This window comes from Anthonomus grandis, chromosome 8 (genome assembly GCF_022605725.1).
Source record: "Anthonomus grandis grandis chromosome 8, icAntGran1.3, whole genome shotgun sequence".
Classification (NCBI taxonomy): domain Eukaryota; kingdom Metazoa; phylum Arthropoda; class Insecta; order Coleoptera; family Curculionidae; genus Anthonomus; species Anthonomus grandis.
Genome location: NC_065553.1, coordinates 33096987 through 33124793, shown reverse-complemented (window position 1 = coordinate 33124793; position 27807 = coordinate 33096987). Strand labels below are relative to the sequence as shown.

At 34.1% G+C, this 27807-nt stretch overlaps 1 protein-coding gene across 1 annotated transcript in view; it reads right to left on the bottom strand.

Moving 5' to 3' along the window:
• Positions 1 to 27807, bottom strand: part of LOC126739042 (adenylate cyclase type 3) — a 1002544-nt gene that overhangs the window by 913945 nt on the left and 60792 nt on the right. The gene's annotated exons all lie outside the window — the stretch shown is intronic.

Here is a 27807-nt window from a genome sequence, read left to right as displayed (position 1 = left end):
TTCGTCCTTGACAACCAACATTTGCATAGAGAAAATTATAATTTGCGTCAACAACCGCAAAAAGAACTACACTAAAAGTCCCTTTATAGTTAAAAAATTCACTACCACTGAATGTAGATGCCTCGATTACAATGTGCTTTCCGTCCATGGCGCCTATGCAATGTGGAAAATGCCAAATCTTATTGAAATCTTCGCTAACTTTGTTCCATTCTTCTTCACTTTGAGAAGTCTGAAATAAAATACGATTTAAATTCAATTGGAAGTTGCAGCTTTTATTTATATTTTTTTAATATAGGTACTTATTTGGCTCTTTTACGCAGTTTTTAATAACATACATTTTTTACCTTTACAGGAAAGCAATGATTCAGGTAGTGATGAAGAGACTGAAAAAACCGAAGAAAATGACCTTGATAGCGCTAGCCACAACCAGACTACAAACAATAGTATTGAAGAAACTCAAGAAAAAGACAAATATCCGCAGGCTCAAAAAGAAACTATTAATAATACACAAATCACTAAAAAAAACATTAACAGCTCACAAGCAAAATCTACCACAACAAAGAAAAGAGCTGTTTCCACTAGTGAGAAGCAAAGTGCAGAAGTTTATGGAATGATAAAAGATGTATATAAAAAAAATCAGCAAGGAACATCCGTTCAACCTGACGATTTTGACATATTTGGTGAGCTAGCTGCTAAAAAAGTGCGAAAACTTCCCACTGCGTATGCACAAGCTACTGTGCAGCATTTAATCAATGATCTTCTCTACAAAGCAGAAATTGGAGAGTATGACAAACCAAAAAACATAGAAGCTCAAGAGCAACTGACTCCGTTCCTTCATTTTCAATCTGCAAATTCAGTTCACAATAGTTCTATGGATACAAACAACCACAATTATATGAGTCCAAATAGCATTCGGTCCTCCACAGGTGCCCTTCGCATTGAAACTTACTCAAATCCCTCTAGCGTTGAAACTTACTCAAACCCACCCAGCGTACTGCCTTACTCAAATCCACCCAGTGCTCCAACGTACGAGATTCTCACTAGTCTGTCCTGCCCATTGAATCCACACACCATCCAGATTAATGAGCCCTGGTCAGCTTCGCAGATTACAACAAACGCATCGGCTCAGTCATTCATGTAGTTTTCATACACATTCAAAATAAAGATTATTAAAAAAAAAACATTTTACCTTGACATATGTATTTAGTGCACTTGTGAGAGCATCGCAGGTTTCTGGAATTATTAATGATATTGCCTGTTTGGATACTTTGAAAAGATACATCAGACTCTGGTAATACTCCCCAGTTGCCAAAAATCTTAAAGTAATCACTAAACGTTCTGATACACTAATAGCATTTCGAAAATTTGTATTTTTCCTCTGTATCGTAGGTCCAATGATTTGTATTAGATTTTCAAGATCAGTACTAGTCATTCTTAAAAAACTTTTAAAGCTAGATCGTATTTCTCCAGTAATACCTATATCATCTTTTCGTAAATCGTCCAATAATTCCTCAACGTAGTTTTTTTATCGGTTCTTTAAGCTCGGCTTAACCCAAAAACGTTTTTTCTTTTTCCGGTTTAGGAATAGAAAACCACATGCCATAATAAATAAGTCATTGTTCCTTTGTAATTCAAAATTTCGAGCATGCCACATTTTCTGTCGGAGATCACAAGTTGACTAGTTAACGTTTTCCTATGTGGACGGCAGTTGTCAGTTTGTTCCTGTTTTCGAAAACTTGCAATTTTGCTTTGTTGCTGATTTGTTGGCGTTTTTGTTTTGTTGGTTTGGTGTGGACCCGACATTACAGAAATATGATTACTTTCCGTCTGGACGAGGCCATAATGTCTTAACCATTTTAATCCAATAAATTGTGTCGTAATTCTCTAACAAAATTATTAATGAGCAAAGCGCACGCTAACCATTAAAAATCATTACATGTTTGAGTCATTAATTTCCATTAAATTTAATATAGTAATAATGAATTTTAAATATTAAAAAATGTTCTACTGAAATATTAACTGTCAATGTCCTGTATAATGTGTTTAATATTAATTAAAATTGTAAACAATTTACTGCAAAAATGATACAAAATAATTAAACTATATAACACGTCGAGTTTTGTTCAAAACTCCAATTTGAAAGTCTGGGACATTAAATTAGGGTCCTTTGGGAAGGGTAAATATGGGTTGCCTTCGAAACTAATTTGATTAACAAGTGTTGATTAACACTTTGTAATTGGGTTTTGAAATTTCAACTTAAGTGAATTATTATTTTAATTTTGCGTTGTTGTGTAGGTAGAAGTCATGTGGCTAAATATGTTTTGCCTCCTGAAAAGTTCATGAGGTAATTATATAAAATAAATAAATAATAATGTTTTTTAACTTTATAAGTTACAAAAAAATAGGATACTTAAGTACAATGAAAACAAAGAAAAAGTGTGTGTAAACTTAAAGGGCGAAGCTCAACCCATTTAATCTAAGATAAAATATTTAAATACTTAAATACGCGCTATTCTTGATATATGAATTCTATAGAAGCAAAACCCGACAAATCCACTTTTGCTCAAAAACGAGGTTATTGTTTTGAACTGTTTACATAATTGAAATTCCACCAAATCCTAATGTCAAATCCAACGCGTCGTAACAAAAACCGACAAATCCATTTCGACCAGTCACGGCGCTCCCGGCGTCCACATAACAATAATAATTTTACACGCGAATTTTTTACGATGTTTGATAGTAGCACAGATTTAACTAGCTACGCTCGAGCTAACCAGTTGATTATTATTGGCTAAAAGTTGATTTTCGAGATGCTTAAACCCTCTGTCGGCCATTACTTGAGCCCCTGGATCTAATTTTGCCAAAAAAGTTGATTCTTCAACTATCATTTTATCAGTAGTTCTACCACCAAAGCCACTAGAAATGTAAGAAATAAAACCATTTGGTGTACATGCTATTAAATATTTCATAGTGTTACAACCTTTATATTCTGACCCTATTTAACTAGACCCACAGATTTAACTAGCTACGCTCGTAGCTAGTTAAATCTGTGATAGTAATTAGTACGACGTTGTGCGCGGACTCGAACAGTAGTATTTTGTACTTTTATTTAATTATTGCCAATTTTTTTATTAAATAATAAGTTTTAAGTGCCTCAAACTCTATTAAATGGAATTGACCGAGTCAATAAAATCTGCGATGCCTCTCTTAGCAAGGAAAAGACTGGCTTAACCAGAAACTTGGAAGAGAAAACGAGAGCAAAATGAGAGGTAAGTTTTTTTTTTTTTAAACTTATTGACAGTGTTTTGCATAATATTCAAATTCTAGATACAAGAATAAAAGTTTGCCGAAGTATCCAAAATGTAAGCACGAGTTACATACCCCTTTCACTCTATAAAATCATTATTATTGTTAAGTTCATTTTTAGCTGTATAAGCAATTTCATTTACTTTTTATGCTTTTGCTTTTAGTTTACGAGGTCAGTCAGAGCTAAGCCATTATTTTAAACATACCATATTATATATGTATTATTATTATTTTACTCGCTTTTATTCATTTTTTTATCGCTATTAACAAAATAAAAGTTTTTTAAAAACATAAATTCGTAGTATCGAATTTTAATTAGATTGTCAAAAATCAATATATCGTATATTGATTGTTCGTTTACGATTAATTGGCAATCGAACATCGGTCGAGAGTTTTCCGAACGAACATTGGACTTCTCGCTAAAAACCAAAAGTTAAGTGTGTGATAATTCCGGTAAAGTGCATCGTGCATCCTGGGCATCCACGCATTGATTGGAGATTGGTACCACATTGACCAGTTTCGCGACGGTTAGGACTTGGAATTGGACATCATCGCCACCCAGTCTTCTCTTCTCATAGAATGGCAGTCGCCGCCTTATTTATGTAAGTGCAACCATTAATAATTTTTATTGATAATAAATGTCTATAATAAAATAAATTTGGTGGTAGATGTTGTCCACTTGCATCGCCCGGTTCAATACCACTACATAGGACTTAGGCGGCGTGAAGTGGTTCCATGGAACTCGTTTCGCCGCCATGTCGATGTGTCCGGTTTCCAAAGGGGAAATGGAGTAGTAAAATTAATGCATGATGGCGCCCTCATGACCAAAACTTTCCGGAGGTAAACTAGCCTCCCATTCGGATCTCCGGGCGGAGGCTGGTCGGGGGGGGTCCAGCAGGATTTAAAAGCCTAAAAATCAATTTCTGCAACATCAGAGGCCTAAACACCAATATTAATGCAGTACACCAACACCTGCAATCAAATAAGCCTCGCATTCTGGCATTGGCAGAAACTAAGGTGAAACCTTCAACAACAAATGTTCACCTCATTCATCCTGGATACGATCTACACACTCGATTTCGACTAAACTTTGGATTGGCAGTATTTGTCAAGAGCGATTTGAGTTGCCAGCGGAAGGAAACGCTTGAACCTGCGGACTTCGACGTTATGTGGTTCAAAATAATAGCCAGTGGAGCCACGAAATTTATCTGCTGTATCTACAGACCACCAAGTGACACCCAATATAGGCGGCTCTTTTTGAACCTGGTTGATTGCATTAATTAACTGCAAACTGACTACCCAAGCGCAGAATTCATCGTCATGGGTGATTTTAACGTTCACAATATCAACTGGCTGCGTTTCTGCAACAAGAACGACGATGAAGAACGAGAAGCTGAGCTATTTGCCACCATATGCGGGCTTACGCAGCTTGTGGAGGAACCTACCAGAATCCCCGATCGAGACGGCGAGTTCGCGAGTCTCCTAGATCTGGTCTTGGCTTCAGACTCTGACTCGTACACTGTATCAGTACAGGCCCCCCTAGGAACATCGGACCACAAATTGGTAACAGTCTCTTGCCAGTTGGATGTTAAAACACAGGATCCTCCGATGCCGCGGAAGATATGGCACTATAAATAAGCAGAGTGGAACCATCTTCGGGAATTTTATCGCTCATTCCCTTGGAAAGAAGTCTGCTTTAGAACCAATAACATCTCAGAATGTGCAAACCAAATTACAAAGACGATCTTGGCAGGAATGGAAGCTTATATCCCTTTTTCTATTAAATGCAGATCAAACAACAAGCAATGGTTCAACCTGAATTGCAAAAAGGCAGTAAACACTAAAAACGCAGCATATCGCAAATGACGTCAACATCCTTCCACCGAAAATTGGAGGAACTTTTTAACCTCCAGAAATAGCTGCAAGCGAATAATTGATGAATGCAAAGAGAGTCACAACAACAGGATCAAAAACAAATTGCTAAACTGCCCAAATGGAACAAGATCTTTCTGGTCGGTATCGAAAGCCGTTAGTCAAGGATTTGCTAAGTCGGCCTTGCCACCCCTAACAGCAGATGATGGTTCTATCGCGGTAACAGCAAGGGAAAAAGCCAACTTATTGGGTAAACTCTTCGCGTCCAATTCTACTCTGCACTCGCAAGGCAAAACACTGCCATATTTGCCAAGGGTGAATTCATCGATGGAAGAAATTTCGTTTCCCCAACGAATTATAAATAAAATTCTTAAAAGCGTAGACACCAACAAAGCTTCTGGTAGGAACCACTGTCAATCCAATCTACAGCTTTGCGGACGATAGCACACTTATTTCCACATTTAAGTCCGCCAAACCAACGACAGCCGCAACTTAGGCAGCAACAAGTATCTTCAATCAACAACGATATTAGAGCAATCTTGGAGTGGGGCGGTAACAATCTGGTGAATTTTAACGCTAAAAAAACGCAGGCTGCAGTAATTACGATGAAGACTAACGTTGATGGCCCGGAGCTGGTTATGGCAGGGAAAACATTGCCAATGAAATCATCTTTACATCTTCTAGGAGTCGAAGTCACCAACAGTGTGTCGTGGCATGACCACGTTGCCGAGATCGCCAGGGCAGCTTCCAAAAAACTCGAAGTGCTTTTCAAAACGAAAAAACTGTATACACCAGAACAGCTGCTGACTCTTTATAAGGCTCAAATACGCCCTTCCCTCGGGTATTGCTCACATGTCTGGAGCTCTGCATCCAAGCATAGTTTAAAGCTGCTAGATTCTATACAGAAGAGAGCTATTCGTCTTATCGACAAACCAGAACTGACAAAGAGTCTAGATAGTCTGGAGCACAGGAGAAAGGTGGCTGATCTCTGTTTATTCTACCATTATTATCACGGTAAGTGCGCCTCTGAGCTGGTAAGCCTGATTCCACCCAGGGCTGTTCCGGCAAGAAGGACGCGTCTAGTAGTTGCGGCATCAAGTCCACCTGCCTACCCCAAGAACGTCGCTGTACCGGGACTCATTCATTTGGAGAACATCTTCTTTGTGGAACGGGCTTCCACCTCACATATTTCCCGACGCATACAACCTGCAGCGATTCAAGATAAATGCCCACAAATATCTTCGCGCAAGCACCACTCCAAGAGTCACATAGGACTTTCTTCTTGTGCTTGTATTTACCATAAAAAAAAATGAGGATTTAAGTTCTTATTTAAAGAATTTAAAAATCGAACCTTCAGCTTGCTCTGGCTCCACTTCTACTCAAATTAGTGAAGTGTTAAATAATAATAAATTACTAAAAAATCAAGATAATCTAGAACTTAACTTAGATATTTCCAAACTTAAGGAAAATCTCAAAGAAATAAAAAATACTTCAAAAAAATACAAATCAAAACAGAATATTTAAACTGTGTACCACAATTCGATGGTAACCCATCTGAGCTTAATCGATATCTTGCTATCTGTAAATCGATTATTGATAATTTTTATGATGCTACCAACGTTGCAAATTTTCAAAAGATTTACATATTAAACAGCTTGATAGATAAATTATCAAAGGAATATATAATATAAATTATATAGGAAATGCAAAGCTAGATGTTAACGTACAAAATATCTCCACCTGGGACGAACTAAAAAATACTTTATATAGAAACTTTGCGGACAGACGCGATGAAACTTGCTTAAATAGAGATCTAGTAATGCTACGCCAACGAGGCAATGAATCACCACAAAGTTACTATGATAGAGTTTTAGAAATATTAAATTTATTATGTAGTTACGTAGAAGCACACGAACCTGTTCAAACAGCCCCTATTAAAAGAGAAATGTATAAAAAGTTAGCATTAACCACCTTTATCTCCGGACTAAGGGATCCCTTAGGTAATACTATTAGATGCATGAGATCAACAGACTTAGCCGAAGCCATACAATTTGTGCTTCAAGAAAATAATACAAAATATTTTTAAAATAACTATGTAAATATATCTATTAGAAACTCACAACCCCATAACAGTAACAACTTTAGTAATAATAAAAATAGAACAAACCCCCAACAACAAATGACCCCCAGACACTATCAAACGCCACCACATTTTAATAAACAAACCAGATCATTTCCAACTGGCCCTGTCGATATTAGACAAAACCCTAATTATAGACCACCCCGTCTGAGAACAAATTCTGAAGTCTTTGACAAACAACATAATGTATTTAGACCAAACCCTAACAGACAATTTCCGAAACCAACCCCCATGTCGATTTGTACAAATAACACAAATCAGCCTTCTAGTTCCAATCAGAGAACTACATATTTCCAAAATAATAACCAAAACCGCCCTAAACCCATTACAGAAGAAGTTTATAATACTGAATTTGATTCTACTGGAGACGAATATCCATATAAGTCTTATGATGAACAAGGTTACTTCGAGAATCAACCCCCAGAAAGTGACTATACTGTACAAAATGCTCCTTACGAAGATAAAGAGCAAAATTTTAAGGAATTAGCCCAAGAAGATACCGAACTTTGACTAAAAAACCTCATTGTTGATTCTAGTTTGCCCACAATAATACCTACAATGGGCCCGTTCTCGATTTTTTTTTTATTTTACAAATCGAAAGAAAAACACCTATAAAGTAAATTCCCAAATTTTTAGATTTTTATTCCTACTTGTAACTCTTTAAAAAAATTAACATTAACGTGGTGACGTCACGATGCAGCAGACGAGACGGTGCGACCGCGCCGCGGTATCGGGAGACGGCCAGAAACAGTGGAAATCGAATTAAAAAACGTGTTTGTTTAGTCTGTTGCGAGTATTCGTGTGGTGTTTTCTGTTCTGTAACTTTTTTTAATTTAATTTCTGGTGTACCATGAGTGACAAAAAAACTACGAGGAAATATTGTATTGTACCTGAGTGTCCTAATACTTCAAAAAATGCCCCTAAGAAACTATTTATAAACGTGCCTTCTGATCCTACAGCTAGGAAGGTTTGGCAAAAAGCTATGCGTCGAGAAGTTTTTGTTTCTGGTAAATCACACGTTTATTGTTGTGAGGATCATTTTGATGTAAGTTAAAGTTTGCGATGATAACGCAGAATAAAAAATATTTTATATCTTTAACCTCTTTTAGGTAAAAGAAGACATAGAAAATTATATGTACTTAAAAACTATGAAAAAAGATAATATTCTTATTAAGCCAAATGTAGTACCGAGATTTTTTGATTGCCAAAAAAGTCGAGTAACAGCACATAAAGCGAAACAGTCGAAGTTTTTACAAAAAAAAGAACAGCGGTCTTTGATTCATAGTTTACTACTTCCTGGGACTTCTGCTGAAATCGAGGATGTTGAGCAAGAAGATAACGTGACAAGCGAAACAGAACCGAAACAAAAAGATGTAGGCATTCAAGTTTTATTTAAGGTAGAAAGTCGCAGCAAGGGAATTCAATGTATGCCAGATGATTTGGTGCCAGTGGAAAAAGAGAAGAAAAAAAGAAAATGTGCATTTAAGCAAAATGATTTGAAGATAATGCGGTCTGCTGAAAAAAATAATTCTATCTCTATTTCCACTAGCGGCTCTACGTCCGCATTTAGCTTGTCACAGCTAAGTATGTCGGATTCTGACAATACGCAATATATGGAGAATATGGACTTTTCAGAAGAAATACGAAAAAGATCTACTTTTAATAGAAAGAAATCCAAAACTTTATATAGGTATTCCTAGCCATTCATTGTTTATTGTAAATATTCTAGCGCAAAAATGTAAATTAGATAGATTAGATATTTTTTTAACTTTCAAAAACATAAAACTAAATTTATCCTATAGAATATTAGCTGACGATTTTGGCATACAAGTTGCTAGGGTATGTAATATTATTCAAAAAACTATACCTTTATTAGCAGGTTACCTTTATCCATTTGTGCAATTTAAATAATTAAATGATGTCCAAGAAAAACTTTCTATTCCCTTTAGGCATAGATATAAAAATGTTCAATGTATTATTGACTGTTTTGAAATATCGATACAAAAACCAAGCAACCCAATACTACAGTCTCTTTCATGGTCAGAATATAAAGGTTGTAACACTATGAAATATTTAATAGCATGTACACCAAATAGTTTTATTTCTTACATTTCTAGTGGCTTTGGTGGTAGAACTACTGATAAAATGATAGTTGAAGAATCAACTTTTTTGGCAAAATTAGATCCAGGGGCTCAAGTAATGGCCGACAGAGGGTTAAAGCATCTCGAAAATCAACTTTTAGCCCATAATAATCAACTGGTTTGACCACCATCTGTTTCATCAAGTCAAAAAAGTTCGAAGAATGAAGTTACAGAATCAAAAAGAATTGCAAGCTTAAGAATACATGTTGAACGAGTGATTTCTCGAATAAGGGAATTTTCCATTCTTCAACCTCATGCTAGTGTTCATTTAAGTTTAGTTAAATATTTAGATTTAATAGTGCAAATAGTTAGTGGAATTATTAATTTACAAGATTATTTAGTGAAATAAGTACACAGAGTAATATTTTACATTATTTTATTAAAAATGTTTTCCAACCAAAATTTATTCAGTTGTTTTATTACAGATTTCATAAGTTTCTCATCAAAATCACAATGTTTAATTGTAATTTTTTTTGATTTTTCAAAATCGGGATGTGAGATGACAAAAATTCCATGCGCTCTATTACTAAGATACATTTGTATCTGAATTTGATACAAGTATTTTTTCTTAATATTTCCGTCGGAATCTATGTAATTTAAACATGATTTTTCGGTTGTTGGACTTTTAATTTCAACTACAGATGTACTATTTATAGCATCAGGAGAGGCACCTATTAGAGGATTTTCTTGAGAAAGAAATATTCCTGCTTTCGAGAATTTTTGCTCCATTTGGTTTTCCAATACTTTTAAAATGTCACTTTCCAGATTTAATCCCCTCTTCATTGCTTTTGTTTGAAAAAGTTTTGCCCCTAAAATGCTTTCGACTAAACATCCATCTAAAAGTCGACATCTGGTCACAGCATAAGTCTTTGATGCAGTAATTCGCCCATATCTCATTTCCTGCCAAATATTGCTCTCACTCTGTTTTCTAGTATCTTTTTCTACATCTAAAATTAACTGATTTTTCATTTTTGTTTTAATAAATTCAACAAAGCATGTTGAGCTTATTTCTGCTTGTAATGAATTTTTGTATGAAATTACTAAGCTATGGATTGAAAGATCCGAATATTTATCAATGTTTTCATATCGCATTAAGGTATTTTCAATTTTCTGCCTTTTAGCTGTATATATATATTCTTGTAGTACCGAATCATTATACACCGCTTTAATTTCTTTTCCAAAATCAGATGATGAAATAAATTTTTTTGTTATCGGAGCAGATGATAACTTTGACTTTTTCCAATAACATACTTTTTCTGTTGGTGAAGGTTCTTCACTACGTCGATGCAACCACATCAAAAATGCTACTTCATGTTTACATCCTCCTTCTGACGCTGCACAGCCCTGACATTTTGCTTCCACTACTTCTTTTTCATTAGTGTTAATAACACAGAACACGTCGTAATTTTTTGACTTTATTTTATGTTCTGGCGTAATTTTAGCTTTTAGTTCACAAAGTACTCCTTGCTGTTTGACTTGTACATATCCAATGGCATTATCACCATAGTCTTTTCTACCAGAGCTGAAATTAATGGTTTTCCTATCAAATCGGAAGATTTATTTTAAATAAATAAATAAATAAATATTATTGTCTTTATTAGTAACAAAAATGTACATAGGCGAAGTCTAGCCAAAGCTAATCTACCTAACCCAATACACTTATTACAAAATAAATTATTTTAAATACGTATATAGCAATCTAATAAATTATCCAAAAAGAAATAATTATAATAACAACAATAAATAAATATAGTTTAAAAAAACACGCTTTTAGAGCATATCAAACTAAAAAGTAAAAAATAATTTTTAATATAAGCTGAAAACAATAATAAACGGAAAATACTAGTATTAAGGTGAAAAAAGCGTGGGGCGCTTTGTGTCATATTTTTTTTTTCGAGCAACCCACTCTTTTTTCACATTAATAGTAGTATTTATGTGAAAAAAGCGCAGTATAGTCGCCAGCGCCAAACTTTCCAAGTTATTTTGTTATCTTACTTAAAATGAGACGCCCGGTACCTATCACTCTTTACTCTATTATTTTTACCTATTACTATAGTATACCTTATCAATTTTATTCCACGCATTTCTGAAGTTATAAAGTCTTTATTTTTATTAAAATAATCCAGCACCATGAACATATCTACTTCTGGCAAATTCCCAGAATCTGCCTTTATGAAGCCTCTTTCGACTGAAAACATTGCACAAAACTCCACTAATCAAAACAATAGTTTAACTAATAATAATAGTGTTTTATTACATTCAGGCATCAAACAAAATAGACCCTTTTTTATAGCGGCGAACTAGATAATAACAAATAATAACATCAAAAACACTGAAATGTCCGACCAAAGAAAATAATAGTAAACTTCGTTAGTATAATTATCTTTGGTCCGACTCAAATGCGTTCGGGGTCGGCCGCCCGCAGAGAGCTGCTGCGGCGTGACGTCAAAAATGGAGGGAGCGGCTTTTACGGATATTCAATATTTAACGTCGAATATCTAGAGATTGGATATACATAGAAGCTGAAATTTTTACAGTTTATTTAGGATGTTAAGTGTTGTTGAATTCTATGAAAAAAATTGCGAAAAAAAAGTCGGCAACAAGCCCATTTAACCCATGTTAAAAATAATTCTACGCTCCTATTATAAATGTGTTTTAATTCTAACTTAAGAAACCTAGACTTAGTGTCCTGAGGATGACTTAATATAAGTCGAAACGTCGACATTTAGGTAAACAGGTTTCTCTTTTATTTCTGATCCCACCCAACAACCCTCCGCAATATTGAAGATATTGGGTCACAAACACGAAACTGAAAAAAAACCCTAATTTTGTCTATAAATACCGCTAATAATATCAGCGAACTACCTTACATAGTTTTCCCCGAACAAAATATTAAAATCCTAATTGACTCAGGATCTACAAAATACTTTATTGACCCCCAAATTGCATTTAACATGTACTCTGATTGTATAAAAGACGACATTTTTATAGTAAGCACAGTATTCCAAAAATCTGCTCATAGATTTAGTGCATTTCTACCCGCTTCTAGAATATTTAAGTTACCCCAAAAAGAAAGTCTTAAATTTTATTTATTTAAATTTCATAATACTTTTAATGGACTTTTAGGATTAGATAACTTAAAAGATTTACAAGCAAACTTAGATTTTAAACACGGTTATTTAGTTATCCCCTATGCAAGAGTAAAACTACATTACCATCAAACTAAACCAGAACTCAATAGTATCACAATAATACATCATGTACATCAATAATACTTGCAATCCCATAACTTTAGATTTTTCCGAACCAATAGAAGTAGAACAGTTCGATAGAAAATTCCTTGAAGCAATTAATTTTAATAATTTTGACGATTCCCCAAAACAATCAAATTTAGACCTTTCAAAACTTAGAATTGACCATCTTAATTCAGAAGAAAGAAAAAGTATCCTAAATCTTTGTAAAGAATTTTCAGATATCTTCTATAAAGAAGGCACACCCCTCACTTTTACAAGCGAAATTAAACATAACATTAAGACTAATGATGAAATTCCGGTATATACAAAATCATATCGATACCCTTTCATTCACAAAAAAGAGGTTGAATCCCAAATAAAGAAAATGTTAGACCAAAAAATTATCAGACGATCTAATTCACCCTGGTCCGCCCCCGTTTGGGTTGTACCAAAAAAATTGGACGCTTCTAATAAACAGAAATGGCGTGTACTAGTCGACTTTAGAAAATTAAACGAAAAAACAATCGATGATAAATATCCATTACCTAATATCACTGATTTATTAGACAAGTTAGGTAAATGCCAATATTTTAGTACCCTAGATTTGGCATCTGGTTTTCATCAAATTGAAATGAATAAATCCGATATCGAAAAAAGAACGTTTAATACGAAAAACGGGCATTTTGAATTTTTGCGTATGCCCTTTGGCTTAAAAAACGCCCCCGCTACTTTTCAACGGGTCATGGATTCAATTTTACGCGGAATTCAAAACGAAAAATGTCTTGTATACTTAGACGACATAATAATATTTTCAACATCCCTTCAAGAACATATGGAAAGTTTAAGAAACGTTTTTAAAAGGTTAAGAAAATCAAACTTTAAAATTCGATAAAAGTGAATTTTTGAGACGGGAAGTTGCATATTTAGGACATGTAGTAACACCTGAAGCAGTCAAACCCAATCCTGACAAAATCATGGCTATTAAAAAGTTTCCCATCCCTAAAACAACAAAACAAATAAAAGGATTTTTAGGACTTTTAGGTTACTATCGTAAATTCATAAATAATTTTGCTAAATTAACGATACCTTTAACTAAATGTCTGAAGAAAGGCGCAAAAATCGAACATAATGATAAATTTAAAAACTGTTTTGACACTTGTAAAAAGTCTACTCACGAACGAACCAATTCTTCAATACCCAGACTTTTCCAAACCTTTCAATTTAACTACTGATGCAAGCAATGTAGCCCTTGGAGCCGTTCTCTCACAAGGACCTATTGGTCAAGACCTCCCTATAGCTTATGCATCACGCACCCTTAATGACTCAGAACAGAATTACTCGACGATTGAAAAAGAATGCTTATGTCTTGTATGGGCAACCAAATATTTCCGTCCCTATCTTTTTGGTCGAAAATTCAACATCATAACTGACCACAAACGCCTTCAGTGGCTTTTTTCCCTTAAAGATCCTTCTTCAAAATTACTTCGATGGCGTATAAAACTCGAGGAATATGATTATTACGATCATATACAAAAAAGGTAAACTCAATACCAACGCTAACGCCTTATCACGTATAGAAATTCACACAAAGGAAACACCAGGCATCGAAAACTTAAAAACATACATGGACGCTTTTAATAAATCGCTTGAACTAAGTCAAGAACTTTCCGAAAACACCAACAAAAACAATGACGAAAACCCTGACCTAGAGAGAATTTCTGTTATCGCCCAAGCAGACGATGAACCAGACATATCTCCTGATGACGCAACAATCCACCCAAACGATGAACAAGATCCCATTGTAGGCATACCTATTTCTGAAAGCGCAGTAAATTACGGTTAAAATCAAATATTTATACAGAATGTTGTACATTCCCCTGCAAAACCTATTATTAAAATTATTTAATAAAAAACACAGAATTACTGTTCAAATACCAAATGACAATTTCAAACAAGATATATTAAATTTTATGAAAGAACATATCGTACCCGATAAACAATACCATCTTCATTTTGTTGATCCAAATATATACGAACCCTATGTGAAGTCATTCGAACTCATTTTAGATGGCCTTCAATAAAATGTAAGCGTTGTCTTATTAAACTCATAGATGTAACTAATAAAAACGATATAAAAGAACTAATACCAAATTATCATGAAAGTAAGAGTAATCACCAAGGAATCGAAGAAACAACTAAAAAACTTAGAGACAAATATTACTGGCCCGAACTTAGAAGCTCTGTTCAAACGTATATAAACGAATGTGAAATTTGTGCGCGTAGTAAATACGAAAGAAACCCCGTTAAAATTCCCAAGAATATCACCCCTACAGTAACAAGACCTTTCGAAATAATCCACCTCGATACGTACACTCTTGAACAAACAAAATTTCTTACAATTATAGATAGTTTCTCAAAATATGCACAAGCATATCCTCTGGATTCCCTAACTATGATAGAAATTGTAAACAATATGTTAAGTTACTTTTCACACCACGGAGTTCCAAAACAGATTGATTATTGTAGATAACGGAACAGAATTTAAAAACACTGTTGTAACAGAACTATTAACGTTACAAGTTTAACATTATTTAGTAACATTTAATTTTCATTTAATTTTAGTAACATTAAAATTTAAGTTCATTTTTATTCACCACATCACTCTGAATCCAATGGTATAATTGAACGCTTACATTCCACCTTATCCGAACATATTAGACTTCTTAATAATCAAACATTTAAAGACACACCGATAAATCAAAAAATGATCTATACTATTTTAGCTTACAATCACACTATCCATTCTGTGACCAAATTCAAACCTATAGACATAATAATTGGCCATATTACATCCGACGATGTATTTGACATCGAATTAGATCAATTAATTCTCAGTGACTATGTATTCAGTCATGAAAAAAGTAAACTGTTGTATTCTCATATTAACGAACAACTAATAAATACAAAAGAAAAACTTGCTGTAAAAGTTAATGTAAATGAAGACGATCCCCAAATATTTGTAGAAGACCAAATGGTTTATCCTAAAAAACATATTAGGCAAAAAACCAGCGATAAATTTGACAAACCCTCAAAAATAGTTCACACTAATTTAGAAAGAAAAACCGCTAAATTAGAAAATCATGAGAAAATCCATTTATCTAATTTAAAACGACCTTTAAAAACAAAATATAGTTTCGACTAATTTTGTCCTTTTTTCATCTCATTTCAGATTTCTACAAGTAACATATTTAGGGAGACTTGGAGACCAAATCAACGTTGAAAAAATAACAGATAACCCTGGACTATTACCACCTAAATTAGGTCAAGCCAAAATTAAATAATACACACATACTATTATACATTACTATGATCTTAACCCCTTAATAACAGAAGTCAACAAACTCCAAACAAAGGTTGTTGAGGCCTATATGATTATAGAAAACATTATGCACCTCTTGGCAACCGCGTATACCTTGGCAGCTTATATCGACGGCTCCGTGCAAGAAAGGAAGGGACCAGACTCCTCTTTAGCACGCCGACGCGAAAGTAGCGTCTCTTCACGTTACGCAACAGTGACATAAATTATAATCGTTTGTTTTACGTTTTTCTTATAAGTTGTAATAATTAGTTTAAATAATACATATGTAACTGATTTACATTTCTACTTTAATAAATTAATGTTTAAAGTAGTGGTCCTTCAAATTATTAAAATCGAACAAGTCACGACAACGAAATTGGTTTCCACAGACCAATAAACAAAGGTAGCCAACGTAACGAATACCCTAAATAATAACACGGGACATAAATCAGAAACAGCTGACTATTTAAAAATATTAACGATAATACAAGACCAAGTCGAAACGAAACTAAAAGAAATAGTACCACACCCACACAGAATCGCGCGAGGACTTAACAATGGTATAGGTTCAATATTTAAAACTATCACGGGTAATTTAGACGCCTCTGATGGAATACGTTATGAAAAATGTATTAAAGACTTACAAGAGAATCAGAAAACGCTAGGTTTATACATTCAAAAAGAAAATTCAATTTCCCTTAATTTACTTAAAAAGTTTAACACAACAATTCAACAGATAAATCGCAACACGAAACTATTAGATGAAAATTGCATCAAGTTGAACTAGCAGTAGAAACATCAAATTTCCTACAAAGTTCAAATTACATTAAACATGTTTTAAATCAAATAATTAATTTGTATGAAATAATCGATTCAATTTTACAGGATATCGAAAATGCTTTAACATTTTCTAATTTAAGAATTTTACACCCTAGTATAATTAAGACTGAAAATTTATTTAGTGAATTAAAACGAATTCAAAAGTTACTTGGTGTAAAGCATAAGCCTTTAGAAGTCTCATTAGAAAATACTTTATTATATGAACAAATAATTAAACTAGATAGTTTTGTCCTAAATAATAAAATTACATTTCTTCTTCACATTCCAATAACTAAGCAAAAATATTTTAATTATTTTCACCTTTACTCTTTACCAGTTTATAAACAGAGCATGTTTAAGGTTATAATACCTAAAAATAAATTTTTGCTAAAAAATGAGTTGCATTTCTCATATCGGGCAATCAAATATCAAGAGATTAAAGAGAAATTCTTTTTCTGCGACAAAACAAACCTACAAGAGATATCACCAACCAGCCCCTGTGCAGTACAGCTGTTGGAAAACCAAGGTCAATCAACCTGCCAACCAGTTGAAGTTAAAGTTTCCAAACCAATATTTAACCAACTAGATTTCTCTAATAAATATGCTACAGCCCTTCCTAACGAGGAAACCCTCCATCTAGAATGTTACGACCAAGAGGAATTAATCAAACTTCAAGGCTCCTTAATCTTTGAAGTACCAATTAACTGCCAAATCACACTTGATCAAGAAGTTATATACTATAGTATACTAGAAGTTATACACCGCGCGAGTAGTAGCGTGAAAAAAAAGTGCGCGAGTAGTTAAAGGTTAACTTTACATTTTATCAACATTTTTCGTTTAAAATTATTTTTGTAACCACTATCCATTCGTACCATATGCTTTGTAAAAAAAATGCCTTCTTTCTGATTCTGTTTTAAAAAAATTGTGGTTTCCATTTAAAAACCATATTGATGACGTCATATCTTTTTTTGAGTCATCCTGTATATTTAATTTCTACGTAGGAAAACCCTAAATGAAATATTAAAATTGACGGGTTTGGAAATTTTTTTCAGAGTCACTTCACTTAATATTTATTGAATTTATCCGCTACTTTATGGATGCACTCTATATTCTTATGTATCATTCAATTCACCTTCTTCGATCCTCTATTTCTTTTCTGCTCTTTTTAGTTTGTAAAACTTGTTTAACATGACCATGAATTCCCCATAAACTTTTCCTGAGGAACCAAGTTCAGCAGTAAATAATGCTTTATAGCCCCAAATAGGAAAAAGAAGTTACGACTCGCTCTCAATTTGTGTTTTATCTGGAGAATTTATTGTACGGTTCATAAGCTTTGCGATTTCAAAGACTAGTCAAAGTCAAAGTCAAAAATAGCTTTATTGTTACGTAACATCATCTGTTGTTAACAAAGCATTATATAAAATCTTAAAGATAGTTGACAACATAATCTTTTACAAAAAAATAAAAATTTTAACAATTCTTACATACATAGAATATAGAACACACCCAAAGAAAGGGTAGTAAGAATTCACATTACGCTGCGCAAAACTCTTCACTGTCAAAAAATTGTATTTAAAAACTCGCCTACAGAATAAAATGCTTTAGCAAGCAAGAGTTTCTTTATATTTTTCCTAAAACGTTTTTCACAATTTATTAGCCTTATATAAAGGGGTAGGTGGTTAAAAAGCCTTCTGCCCCCGTACACAAAAGAAGACTTAATCTGCTCACTTTTTGGGATAGGCAGAGGTAAAGAGAAGGTTGTTCAGAGATTGTAACCCGAGGAGGGGGGGCCAAGCTGATGACGATATTTTTTGTGGATAAGACAAACAGTCTCTAAAATAAAAAGGCATGGCAATGTCAGGACAGAGTGTTTTAAAAATAATGGCCTACAGGGGCTACGAAAGGGAGCTGCACACATGTAGCGTATGGGTCTTTTTTGCAAAATAAATAGAGAGCTGAACAAATACTGAGAGCACACACCCCAACAGTAGGCAATTTTGGCCACATCAAGTCCCAGAGAATGTGTTATTACTCTAATAGCAACAGTTGGATGATAACTTCCCTAATAAAGAGGAGATATGATTTTCAAATTTTAATTGCTTATCAATCGTCAGGCCCAAAAATTTGCATGTTTCAGAAGGACTTATTGTTTCATTTTGCAAAGTGACAGTTCCAAGGTTAAAAGTTGTTCCATTTAAAAGTTAAAATATTAGTTTTAGATATATTAAAAGTTAATCTATTAGATTCACACCATGACTTTACAAGAATTAAATCTTCATCAACGATATTCCTTAATCTCTTGGTGTCAGTGTCATGCCAAAGTATTGTTGTATCATCCGCAAAGATAGTAAATTTGCCCCTAATTGGAATTTGAGAAATATCATTGACATATAGCAGGAACAATATTGGTCCAAGAACAGAACCCTGGGGTACACCAGCGTCCATATCCAGACGGGATGACATATCATTGTCAAAGAATACCCTTTGTGTTTTTCCAGATAGGTAAGAACGAAACCAGTCGAGAGCAACTCCTCTGAATCCATAGGTTTTTAGCTTCTGTAGCAGTATTCTGTGACTTACACAGTCAAACGCCTTAGATAAGTCACAGAACTCTGCCGCCGCACTCTCCCCAGCGTTCAACCCCATGTACAAACTCTTCAAAAAATTGAAAATAGCATCAGATGTACCCAGTTTCGTCCGGAATCCAAATTGCTGATGGTTAAGAACATTATGCCGTTTCAGAAATTCCATCATCCTAGTTTTTACCAATCTTTCTACTTACTCTTCTTTTCTCTTCTCTTCTCTACTTTTTCTACTACTAAAATGATTGAGTGTTTCGGCCGACACCGTGCTATTAGAAACAGAAGGGTTCCCATGTTCGCCACGTAAGTCATTAACAATTTTCCAAGACTCTCTAGACTTGTTTCTTGATTGGTTTATTTTACTTGAGTAGTATAAGTTTTTTGCCAATTTCACTGTATCACGGTAAATTTTGCGATATCTATTAAAGTAGGATATGAATTTGGAGTTGTCCAAGGCAAAATTTCTTATGGAGTGCAAACACCGAAGATTTTTACCAGAAACTAATAGACCCCTGCTATACCAGGGTCTTCTCCTTTTTTCCCTAATTGTCACCATGGGGAAAGTTGACTCAAAAACATCCACTAAAGCTGAATGGAAACTATCAAAAGGATCACCGTTGTTAAGTATGATACCAATTGAAATTGAATTACAACATTCTTTAAACTTACAGAAATTTTTTCTAGTGAACAACCGTCCGCACTTTTTTTTTCTTGAGATACACTTTTTTTCACTTAGAAGAAAGGAACATAATACGGCCTCATGATCAGACAACCCGGCATTTACAATTCTACATGCAACCTGCGTTTCACAGAGAGTAGAGCAAACATAATCTAAAAGTTATGCTGAATTAGCAGTGATGCGAGTAGGTTGGTCAACATGCAAACTTAAATTAAAAGATTTGAGCACACTATGTATCGACAAATGATTGTTAGAGTTATTGCAGTCTAAAAAATTTACATTAATGTCACCTGTCAATATTAGTGATGCATTTACCGATATTTGGCTTAAAATGTTATATAATTTATCAATAAAACTACTAAAATTACTCGAGGATGACCTGTAAAGGCCTAAAATGTACAAATTTAATTCCTTAGAATAAACAATGCAAAATTCAAAGTTTTTTCTTCCAGGAGATACTCAAACTTGGTTATATCAACAAAGTTATATCTTTCTAAAAACTTATTCTATATTAATATCAAAGTTCCACCATGATTATACTGAGTACGGGAATAGATGGATGCGAGAGCATAACTTTCTATAAAAAAAGGTTCACCCTGTTTGAGCCAATGTTCAGTCAAAACAACAATGACAGGGTTATCTTCATATGCTAAAAATAAAGAGAGTTCATCAGATTTATTTCTGACTGACTGAATATTTAAAAGGGCTAAAGCAAAATGGACTCCGACTGAGTTTGGCCTAAAAAAGTTTTGTTGTGTTCCAGAGGTCCACTATTCCATGTTATATCCATACAAGGTATAGTTTTTGATACTATTTTTAAGGCAGAGTGAGTGGTAGATATATATAATGATAAAATATCACAAAGTGATTTCGGTGATAGCCGATGTGATGGCCCTTCAAAAGCATTAGTGATAACTCTCACAGATAGGTTTTTGTTTCTTATGAATGAATTGATGTATTTAAGAGTCTTAAAGTAGAAGCGACTGTGACTGAAATTATACGTAATACACAAGATAAGATGAGTACTCTTTCCTATAAACAACAGATTATTTAGACTAGACAGTGTGACCTGCGTAAAACTTAAGTTAAGACATACAACTACATTATCTTTACTATTATATTTAATGACATTGCCAAAAAGGTCCTTACTTAGTCTGTGAAAAGGGGCGTCATTACTTTTCCTGATATATCATAGCAAGCACCTGTCAATTCCCTGAGAATAGATGATAGACGTCTGGCACTAGAGTCTCCATAAATAAAAACTCTGGATTTCTTAGGTAAAGAGAGGCGTGTTTTATTTGTATAGGAGTAGCTATATTTATATGAAGATGGTTCTTTTGACTTGACAGAATTATTTGTTGGTTCCACCATATACATAGAGTTGGTATGTGGTTCAACGTCATCAGAGTCTTGGATTACCATTGGAGTCTTTGAGATTTTAAAAGACAGTAAATCATTTCTAAGGGAAGCTATTTCACAAGAGTAAGAGTGATTTTCAGCCTCAAGAAGTCTAATAGAAGTGATCATATTTCTGCTAAGAGCATGTGTTTCCTCCAGGTGTTTTTGAAGTTGATTTATTTTTTCCTTCTGTTTTGAAATGAGCTTGTCAAAATCCTTCTCAGTCTGGGACATCCTGTCGATATCAGATCTCAACTTTAAAACTTCTTCTCTCTTGCAGTTTCATTCCACGAACATTTTTCTTTCCATGTCCAATATGTCTTCCTCAAATTCTTGAGTTTTTTTGCGCTGCTTTTTGAAGGAATTTTCCTTAGAATTTAATTCAGTATAAAGATTATCCATTTTTTTCTCCAGAGACAAAATTTCTTGGATGTGTGAAGTTTCTAGCTGCTCAATAAGAATCCTCTTATCATTTACTATGGTTTGCAGCCTAGCGACCTGTTTAAGGGTCCTATCATGTTCTGTTGTAGATATCCAGCTGGATGTGGAAGCTGATGCCTTACATGTGTCAAAGTAGTATATCTTTGCTTGTTCGAGTTTTTCATGGGTCCGAAAATCTCTTTCTAGGCAGCTGGGATGAAAAAGACCCAAGCACTGAATGCATAAGTAGTTATTGAAGGTTTTATTTGCACAGCATCGAAATTTACTTTTGGGATCCATTACAAGATTGTCAATCATCATTATCAAAGAAACTAATTCACCAAACAGCAACACAGCAAAAAAACCATGGTGGATGTCTTTACGTCTAACGCTATCGCTAACGCTAAATTTCAGGAGCTCTCTACAGTTTAAAATCTACGGGAATGCGACAAAACACGATAACCATACGGAGGAACCACGAACAAAAAAAAAGTTCACCTGCTGATAACACAATTGAACTTAAATTCTTACTATTGATAATTTACGTCGGTCAATATTGTTATTTCTTCTCATCTCTATTACGTGAAAACTAATTGAAATTCTGTCATGTAGACTCTACTAACTTGTAGATTATAATTTAACAAAGAGTTTAATATGCAACGCGACTATGTTTTTGTATTACATAAAAAGTAATAAATCGAGTGTTTTAATATAAAATTCAGTGCGTCGCACCTTTATTGGGCGAAAATACAATAACAGAAGCTCGGGAGGTGATTATTGCCGCTTTAATAGTTAAAACGCAGTGATTATTCCATTTTCAAGCGTCAGCACGCTAATGCGGATTGCGGTCCGTTTAGCCCCCTCGTTTTGCGTTTGATCGATTACACAATTACCATTTTAACGTACCAATTGTTCAAAAAAAAGAAAAGACAGATTTTCATTTAAAACATAAACGAAACCAACGTAAGAGAAAACCTTTTGAATAAGGATTTTTTCGTTTTGGCAAGGTATTCCTGTTCTCCGTAAATAAAAATGTATAGATTTTATTTTCTAAAAAATATAATGAAATGTAATGTAATAAAAAAATTGTATGAATGTAATAAAATAATTTTATTATTATTTCCAAATAATTAGCGTAAAAAATAGTATATTGTTTTAAAGCTACTTAACAATGATAATATGGCGGTGTATTTTTCTGTCTACACGTATTTCTGCTCAACAGTCTCTATAATTTTTTTTATGCTGTAGCATAAAATAGCAAATTTTAGTCTGCCAGAGAGTCAAAATTAGCCAAAATCTATAATAAATTGCACTGATCGCAGCAACAATTAATCAAAAAATGCGGCATTATGTAACGCTTAACTCCTCCCAATAGCGCCTCTTTGATTGGGTTAAATGTTAATATTTGTTTTAAGAAAAATTAATCAATTTTCAATTTTTTTTATGGTGAAGCAAATTGAACTCTTATTTTACTCTGTATTTCTATCTTATTATAAGAGCGTAGCTCTTGTTATGGGGCTCTCCCGCAGTGGAGTTTTCGCACAAAATTCGGACCGGTCGGACAAAAGTGTTTATAACTTTGGTTGTATTTGGGTTAGAGAAACGACGTTTACCTTTTTATAATCTAGAAATATGAGGCTTTAATTTGATTATATTCAACTTTTCATTTGTTTTTTTTGTGTAGGACTTTTTTGTAAGGACGCCTTCAAAGTCAAAAAAAATTTTTTCTTCGATTTTGGTCAAGGGAATTCGATACAGGTCGCAACGGTTTCTTGAATATTATGAAATTTAATAGATCGATTAAAATTAATGAGGACCTTATCTGTATAGTTTTTGATTATTCTCAGCACACGGAAAGTTTTTTTTTTTTACGCTCAAAGTTTCAGACATGTATGATATTCCAGCCCCTCTGACGATTAAACGGTGTTTTTCCGGAAATAATGACTTACAGAGATAGGTGCGCCTCATCGAGAACTACAATTTTTATTAAGGACTTTTTTTAAAAAAATGTTTTTTCTTGGGAAAAAAATCAAAAAAACCTCAAAAAATTGATTTTTTTTAGTTTTTTCTGTGTAAAACTTTTACGGTGCAAAATTTAAAAAAAATTTATTTGGATTAATTAAAGCTGCATTCATTTCAAATAAAATGGCGTATAAAGTTTAACCGTATCATTTACACAGGGTGAACAGTGATCAATTGAAAATACCCTTTTTCACACTTTTTTTTTCCAGCCTTAATAACTTGTTAGCGGCACCCGCTAGAACCAAATGGCTTATGGGCGGTTTGTAGCGTGTAATAAGCAAAATCCTTTGCAATTTCAACCGTACTTCTAAGTAAAACCATTTTTGAGTTATGAATTTGTTAACATTTTTTGACTTTGGAAATTAATTGTGCGTACCCAGTATGTGATAGAAAAACCAAAACCGATCGAGCAGATGCGCCATTCATTTTACTATGACATACTAAAATTTCATTTTTTCGCTATTTTTACAAGTACCCTAAAAGTAATTTTTTTTTCAAAAAAGTCCTAAGTACGAAAAACCTACCCACACAAGAGCGACGTTCGAGTCACCTATGACCGGTGTTATGACCGGCGTCTCCATGGCAACGAAAACGGCGATTTTCGCCGAAAAAAGACCCTTTTTAAAATCGAAATTTAACTACTAAAACCAATCGGAATCGGTCCAGAATTGATGTTAATCTGTTCCTAAGGCTTTATACTATTTTTCCATGTACAAATCATAAGGCAAAAAACCTTTTTTTATGCCCGAAATCATCGTCTCAAAAAGGGTCGATTTTGACAACATGGCGTCAACGTGGACAAATCGGCTCGGACTTGCTTCCTAATTTCATTGATAAAATGCTTAAAACAGCTCAGAACTTCCTGAAATTGGTATTGAATTATTCAAGAGACTCTGGAGAATCCGAATATGTGCATATCTTTTACCAAACCGGGTTCTATTAGTCGTGATAATTCGGCAACGTTAACGTTTTAGTATTTGCCGTGTATTATTATAATATTCATGCGACATAGTGGTCTATACAAGTCATTTTGCTAGACAAAAATTACAACACAGTGGGTCCTAATGATAAAAAAAAAATCTAATCGGGATTTAATGGGTATTATTATTTTACGTGGTAATTTTTTTTTTTTTTACTTTTTTGGTATTTGTCCGATTTGAATGAAATTTGGTATTTGGAGTTTATTTAAATATTAACACATACTTAGATTCGAGCGGAGCTCTTATCACATGGACAAACTTGATTCTATTTTATCCCAGTTGTCCCTACACTCTAAGGTTATATTGGCTGGTGACTTTAATATCAACTACACTGATGAAACCTTGCCACGTACTTTTCTTTTGAGTATTTTAAATTCTTACGACTTGAAAATGCACGTTCTTTCTCCCACACGAATAACTTCTTCATCTGCAACTACAATTGACTATTTCTGTACAAATTTTGATGACGTTTTATGCACAGTACTCCCATCTGGTATTTCCGACCAAGAAGCTATTCTTGCTAAAATGCCACATAATACTGTATCATCTTCATCTCATTATATGGGAAGAATTTTCAGCAGGAGAAATTGCAATGCTTTTTCTGCTGCTACAGCTTCGGTAAATTGGAATGCACTTGAAACGGCTTCTGACCCACTTACTTTATTTTTTCAAGTTCTGTGTGATAAGATCAATCAGTGCTTTCCTAAAATGAGGCTTAAAACTAAGAAACGAAAACCATGGGTTACAAGAGGCCTTAGAATTTCTGCTAAAAACCTCCGTTTTTTGACTAAATTGTGCAAATATACCACAAATGAAAATATCCTTGTATATCATCAGAAATACCGTAGTCTGTACAGAAAGACAATTAAAGCAGCAAAATCTAATTATTATAGGGATCGCTTAAATATGTCATCAAATAGGCAAAGAGAGTGTTGGTCGATTATTAATGATTTTAGACATTGCCATAGAAAAGTATCGGAACCGGAGTTAAGACCTGACATTTTAAACGACTATTATTGTGATATACCTAATATCTTGCTCAAGGGCATTCGTAGTAACATTGATCCCTTACACTATCTTCAACAAGTGTCGGTTGAGCAATCATTTTTCTTTCATCCTGTCGAACTTACCGAAGTAAAAAATGAAATCAAACGCCTAAAAAACCATAAATCATCTGGAGCTGATGGGATATCTTCGAGGTTGTTACTCTTTTTGCCTGATTCAGCCTTAAATGCTTTAGTTTCTGCCATAAACAATTCTTTACATAATGGCATTTTTCCTTCATGTTTAAAAGAGGCAGTGGTTATCCCTCTTCATAATGGTGGAGAGTTGGATCAGCCTTGTAATTTCCGTCCCATTTCTATTTTGTCTACCCTCTCTAAGATAGTTGAAAAACTTGCAAAAAGCAGAATTTTGTCCTTTTTACATCATAATGGCATTTTGTCTGCAAATCAGTTTGGATTTCAAGCCGGTAAAGGGACTCATGATGCTGTTTTTAGCTTTTTGGAGAGCGTCTATGTGTCCTTGAATTCTGGAGAGTCATCGGCGGCAGTGTTTTGTGATCTATCCAAAGCATTTGATTGTGTGGATCATGGAATCCTGTTATCTAAGCTCGATAAATATGGTTTTAGAGGCGTAGCATTGCGATGGCTTGAGTCCTATCTATCAAATTGTACTCAGAAGGTTTCAGTGTCTGGGCGTTTGTCTGCTTCTAGATCCCTAAAATGCGGCGTTCCCCAGGGTTCAGTGTTGGGACCACTGTTATTTTTACTGTATGTGGATGACTTGAGTTCATTAAAACTGCAGGGCAAGGTGGTTCAGTTTGCTGATGATACCACCATACTATGGAGCCATAAAAATTCTGACTATATTAAGACTTGTATCCTTGAAGACCTTCAGATTTTATCAGGGTGGTGTGCTTCCAACAGGCTCGTGTTTAATGTAAGAAAGACGTCTATTATGGGGTTTAAGTGCGATGTTCAGGGTCTGATGTTTGACGAAAATTCCCTCTAGCAGAATAAAGAGTGCTGCAAGTTCCTAGGAATTACCATTGATGGTCGCCTTCGGTTTGAAGATCATATTTTACATTTAGCTGGGAAATTATCTTCTGGATGTTTCGCAGTAAGAATGGCAAAACAAGAGCTGGGAGGGGTGGTTGCACGTTCAGTGTACTTTTCACTTATTGAATCTCATATTCGGTATGGCTTGCCTTTTTGGGGTTTAACCAATAAGGGGCTACTTAACATTATCTTTGTTATTCAAAAAAAAGTAGTTAGATACCTGTGTTCTGCTAAGTTAAGAGATTCTTGCAAACCCCTCTTCATTTCTGAAAAAATCCTAACTCTTTTTTCACTCTTTATCTTAGAAACAGGTGCTTTTATTCACAAAATTCCCAAACTACCCTCTGACACTGGCCATTTGACTTGTCGTGTAAATGATGTTCCCCTACCTATTCCTTCGTCTTCCCTTACCAAAAACTCATTAATTTACATAAGTAAAAAAATTTACAATCATGTTCCTCTGTGTGTTAGACATATATCGGATGTTAAAAGAAATTTAAAAGAGAATTAAAGACGCTTTTATTGGCTAAGGCATATTATAACCTGGATGACTTTTTTAATGATAGGTTTTAACCTTGGACATGTTGGAAAGTTTTCTTTTTTTCCTTTTTTCTTCTCTAGTTTTGTCAACAAGTTTACCTTTATTTAGTAATTGATTGTTTTATTTAGTTATTTTTAATTTAAGTATGTTCAAAAAGTTTTGTCTTCTTGTGTTTAATTTTGTTCATTGTTTTGTCGAATTTTTGAAATTGTATTTGTGTTTTGTTTTTTTAGCTTGTAGGATGCTTGTACACAAG